Genomic DNA, 6,000 nt, shown 5'->3' with positions numbered 1-6,000 from the left:
CCCTGTGTGGGTGTCCCAGATAAGTGGCCTCCCAGATCTGGACAATAAAACCCAGCTTGACAGCTTCTCCACAGCCCTCCCCCGCCCCTCCTGAGAAGCCTCAGCCTCCACAGGCCGTGCCTAAAGCTGAGGCCAGGACAGGGAAGTGGTGAAGAGCTCTGGGCCGATCGTTCCGAGGGGTAGATGGTGACAGTGACCTAGGAAGCGGGGTCAAGCCCATGACTGTGGAGTTGCTGGGGATACGTTGGTGGCCAGAATCACGGGGGATGGAGGCAGCAAATCCGAGTAATCAGAGTAACCACAGGGGCCCTCGTGATCACCGTGGCCTGGAAGGGAGGTCAGCAATATGGCTCAGCTTGAGGTGGACGTACACCAAGTTTGTAAGCCTCCTTCCTCCTTTTCTACCCAAGGTGATCTGGGCGGGATGCCCCGATAACAAGGCTTCTCTGTCCTGCCAGTGTCCCCTCCTGTCCCACACCTCTCAGGTTTACCCTGTGACATCCTTCTGCCATAGTTTAGTAAGTGCCGGCTACTCTGCTAGTCCTAAAAAATACAGAAAACAGTAAGTTCCCATTTCTGCCCTTGAGGAAGGCCCTCATGGTCTGGTGGGGTGTCCCAGATCCCTCTGGCATTGTAATTATAATTCTAGACCATGTCTCCCCACTGGGAATCCTAAAATTAGTATAGTGCGTTCCTTGTGTTCCTCTCTGGTGTATCTGACATTTATGGTCTTGGTCCTTCTGGGTCTAGGGTGCTCTTGGGATCCATTTTGAGTCCCTTCTATATGTCATGTAAAGGCATGAAGAAGGGCACATAAGAGACAAGCAGTGATGGCGGGGAGGGAGGTGGGCTCCTCCTTCAAGATGGTGGCAGCTCCATACTGGCCTGAGGCCAGAGGAATAGATTGCTTTATGGCCCCATATTCAGGGCTGGGGAGGAGAGGCCTGACAGATCCTCTGAGACTCTGTTTGGGTCGCTGGAGACCTTGTCAGTCTCCTTTACACTCATACCAATGAGGTGCCTCATACCAATGACCTCTGTTGGTCCTCACGACTTGGGAGGGAAGTGGAGCAGGGCTTCTCATATCCCTTATAAGGGAGGAAACGGAGCCCTACAAAGGTTCAATGACTCACCCCAGGTTGCACAGCCAGGAAGTGAAGAACCCAGGTCTCTGGACTTGAGAACTCTGAGCCCAGGCATGGACCAGGTCGATGGGAGCTTGGCAAGCTGGTGCCACATGACAGCACCCCTTGGGTAGAGGAGGCCAGATGCTCTTGAGGTCATTCTCATGAGGCTCAGGCCCTGTGTGCAAGGGGAGGCAGAGCAAGTCACATTTATGCCCTACTCAGCCCCCAACGTGAGCATCCGGGGGCCATGTGGTTAAAAAGAGGAAAAGAAACATTGGGGGTGGACTTGAGGGCTAACTTGTCTGGAAGGCGAGTTTAGGGTTTGGTTGTATGTATATAGGCCTAATAGTTCCAGCACTGGTTGATGAAGCTACTAGAATTTTCCACTGGAACAGTTTGAGTCTTTTGCTCTCCAGTCATGTTGAGACCCCAAACCCTCAGACTTTTCTTTTCTTACTGAACAATGATATCTTAACTACAGTCACAACCCATGTAATTGAGGCCTTGTGCTCCGATGTGAGGAGCTGTAACTTGGGACTGTCCCACGAGAGCCTGTCCAGACTGGGGAGAATCAGAGAGGTGAGTCCAAGGCAGAATTCTGTAAAATAAAATTGAGGGTTAAATATCAAATGCTGGGAAAGCCGAATGCAAACAATGGGACCAACAGCAGGAGTGGAGCCGAAGTGCAGAGCCAAGGATTTGGAGCTGGATCAAGAAGAGGTTTGGGCTAGATGTGAGGTCTGGAATGAGAGGCGAGGGTCAAGGAGAATAGCTGGAATATTTTGGGGTCCTGGTTTTAAAGCTTTTTGAGCCTTGGAGTCCAAAGGCCCCGTAAAATATAGTTTTGGTTTTCACGGCTCCTAGCAAAGTGACACTTCCTGTTGACCAGCACTCTCGATGATACTCATTATTATAATTAAAAAATGATATGTCCCTGAAGACTGTGGTCGAGGGTCTTACTATCTGTGTGTGGGGGGAGTTTTAGTGCCTGGGTGTTCCTAGTGCTCACACAGTGCCCAGCACGTGGCAGACCCTCGGTGGGATTAGCAAGAGGCTCTGCATGGTTATCACCCTAACAGGTGGGCTCTCAGGCCTCTGGAGGCCAGCCCCATGGGCCCCTGCACCGCTGTCCCTAAAGGAAGGATCAAGCTTCCTCTCTTAGAGCAGTCAGATGGACACAGGGCCTGCTCTCCAGAACCAGAACCAGAAGGTCCAGATGGAGCTGTTGTGGGGGAGATAAGTTCTGTTAGAGTCAGGAAATGGAACGATGAAAGCCTCATAAAAATGCAGGGAGCTATTAGAGCTATTCTGGGGAGGGTAAGAATGTGAAATCTGGGATGGGAATACTGTCCTGGACCCTTCCACCCCCTGCCCACCTGCCCCATGGCCAGCCTCTAGGAGATGACTCTTGGCCAAGAAGGGACATGCAGGGGCTGCACAAAGGTTCGAGAGAGTAAACTGGTCTGGTGCTTCCAGAAAGGCACAGGAAGTGAGTGGAAAGCTAGAGAGAGGGCCTGGGGGACAGCATTTAGCTGGGAGCTGCTAGGACGGCACATTCCCCACCTATTGGCACCCTCCCTCCCGGGTGGGGAAGAGGCACGAAGCAATTGTCCTCTGACGTTTGACAGACGTCTGCCTGACAAAGTCCACTTCTCCATCTGGCAATTTCGGAAATCAGGAGGTGGTTGAGATGCCAGAAATCAGTGTGTCCTGGCCTGGAAGGAGAGGATGGAGTCCAGGGGAGCATGAGGCCCATGTTACTCCTGTGATCCAGCAAGAGGGAGCCCAGGGGCCCCTTGGAGGGGGTCATAGAGTCCCCCTTTGTGTACCGAAAAGATGGCATGGGCTGTAGGGGCTGAAGGAGGAAGGCAGAAGCTGACCACCATATGAGACCACTGATACCAGGCAGACTCTAGTAATAACCGCCCCCCCATTTATTGTTTACTACACACCAGGCATAAAGTACTAATTTATTAACTTATTTGAGCATTACAACAGTGGTCTGGGAGAGTAGCAATTATATCCCCATTTTACAGATGAGGCAGCTGTGGTCAGAGAGCTAATTTACTTTGCTTCAGGTCACGTGGCTGTGGGAAGCCAGTAGCCCAGCTCCCGAGCTGGTCGTCTGTGGGCGACAACATGAGGTTCGCCCTGGCAGGGGAAGGAGCCAGCATCTCTGAAGCCCTGGACCAGACTGGACAGTGAGTGACACCACCAACGCAGTGACATGACCGGGCAGGACACAGCCTTTTCCCTGTGGCCAGACGGGTCTCCCCCCGAGCTCCCCGCTGGTGTCTCCATAGGCTCACACGACCCTGGGGCAGGAAAGCACACACTGACACTGGACAGTGACTGGGACTTGTAATTCCCAAGCTGCATTAGTCACACATTTAGCTGGTTTGAGACTACCAACATGAACAAAAATAAACGGTCTGCCTTGGCGTGGGGCCTCAGGACCAGGAATGGAACCTTCCTACCGAGGGACAAAGGGAGACTCCTTCTGCCCTTCTGCGCCTGGCTAAGTGGTGGCTGTCAGTTACAGCTGCCCTGTACCCAAGTGTGGCACAGAAGAGGGTGGAGGCTGCGCCGGGAGAAGGGGCCGCATGCAGGGGCATGGCTGGCCGGGGCTGCAGGAACCCCCAGAAGGAGGTCGGGGCTCTTCCGATTTGGAGGCTGCAGCTGACACTCCACAGAGCTCCAGCCTGTGCCAAAGTAACCAGAGCTCGGGCTGTCCTCTGCCTCCAGGCTCCCTTCCCGCTCCGGTCCCGGGAGGCTGAGCAGCAGATAGGAGCTGGGTCCCGAAGATGAAGTCATCTGTTTTGGTGCCAGGGAAGGGAAGGGCTGAGGGGAGCAGGCGGAGGGGCCACAAGGCCCGCGCTCTGTCTGCCTTTCCCAGACTGGCGCCACAGGTTGGAAATCTTGAGTCTTATCTAGGGAGTGCCCATTGTTGGGGGGGTGGTGGTGGTGGTGGTGGTGGGTGGGAATGGGCTCCCCCGGGAGGGCAGGGGCCTGGTGAGGAGCGTCTGTGCATTGTTAGCAAATCGGGAAGAGAAAATGAGAGTTTGGTTGAAATGTCAGAGATGGGGGAATTTGTGAGTCTCTTGCAAATTTCATCCAGCTGATACCGTGAATGATTTAATCCGTGATCTGATAGGAACACTCCTTTTGACCAGATGCCATTCTGCAGAAGAAAAAAAACGACCTAAAGGACATTCCAAACTGTAAACGCTTTGCCCTGCTCTATAGGGACTTCTGTTATTTGTCACTGTCTTGGAAGGAGCCCCACGCGGTTTGCGAGTTTTCTCTCTGGACCTCAGCAAAGGTTGGGTTCGATTCATTTTTCTGAAGAGATGTGGGCACGCTTGTTAGTGTCACATACATTTTTTTTAAAATTAAAGTTTAGCATAGAGTGTACAAATCTTATGTGTACAGATCGATGCACTTTTACTAATGGACCTTGTAGACGATGCCCAGATCCAGACATAGACGTGTCTCTGTGCTGACCCCCCACCCCCCCGCTGCAACCAGGACCTCGGCCATAGTTTTGTGTGTCCTTGAAATTCATGTAAATGGAGTCATCAAGCACTGCTCTTTTGTATCTGGCTCCCTTCCCCATCATTGTCCGGGAGACTCACTCTACCCTTGTACTGCGATAAATAGTATAGTTCACTCTTCCTCTTTTTCTAAAAAAAATTTTACAGCATTTTATCTGAACAGCAAAATTGAGTGGAAGGTACAGAGAGTTCCCAGGTGCTCTGCCCCCACACTCACAGCCTCCCTGGTGATCAACGCATTCCCCCAGCAGCCGATACATTTGTTACAATCGATGAACCCACAGTGACAAGTCATTATCCCCCAGAGTCCCTACTTTACATCATAGTTCACTCTTGGCTATTGTACATTCTTTTTTTTTTTTTTTAAAGATTTATTTATTTATTTGAGAGAGAGAGAGTGCTCACAAGCAGCAGGGAGGGGCAGAGGGAGAGGGAGAAAAAGACACCCTGCTGAGCAGGGAGCCCGACTTGGGGCTCCATCCAGGACCCTGGGATCATGACCTGAGCTGAAGGCAGACGCCCAATAGACTGAGCCACCCAGGCGCCCCAGCTCAGTGCTTTTGAGTGAAGAAAATTCCCAAGGCCAGAGATAGGCAATGTTTTTTAACACAAATGGCAAAGGTCTTCCCCAGAGGGGACAGAATTGGTTTGTATACCAAAGGCCAGTCTGGAGTTGGCTTTATGAGCTGGGTGGATTCACATTGGTGTCCATTTTCTATATAATATTTTAATTTTTTGAAACCCAGTTTCTGTATATAGTATCCCCAAGCAAGAACTGCAGCATGATTGTGGGGGGAAGAGGAAGAAGCGTGGCAGCTGCTGGTGGGTCTGGACCAATCCCACCTGCTCTCCTAGAAGGAAGGTGGTCCTGGAGGAATTGTGCTGGAAGTCACCCCTTCCCACCCAAATTAAACAACAGAGAGTGTTGCAAGGTAAGATTAGAGGGGTGATAGGAGTGTGAGCCCATTCTGGGTGAGGGTACCCATGGGTGTAAGACCAGATGGACTAAGAATCAGAGTGGTCAAGATCAGAAGGACCGTCTGAGCGCCAGGGTCCCGGGCCCCATGGCACAGGTAAAGACGGGTCTGTCAGGGAACGGAAGGGCTGGAGACAAGCTCTTGATGGGAGGTAGATAAGAGTAGGTGGAACCTCGGAAAGTGGGAGCAAAGAAGAGCAGAGGAAGCATCAGCATTGGGGGCTTCACAGCAGCAGTCTGTGCATCCTGGGGTCTCAGGGAAACGGAGTCCAGCACTGGCTAAGTCACTTGGACTGTCTTGAAAGTTCATCTTGGGCTTCTTGGCCAGGCAGATGAAAACCTC

This window comes from Halichoerus grypus, chromosome 3, assembly GCF_964656455.1.
Source record: "Halichoerus grypus chromosome 3, mHalGry1.hap1.1, whole genome shotgun sequence".
Taxonomy (NCBI): Eukaryota; Metazoa; Chordata; class Mammalia; order Carnivora; family Phocidae; genus Halichoerus; species Halichoerus grypus.
Note: the sequence above shows the minus strand (reverse complement) of the source record.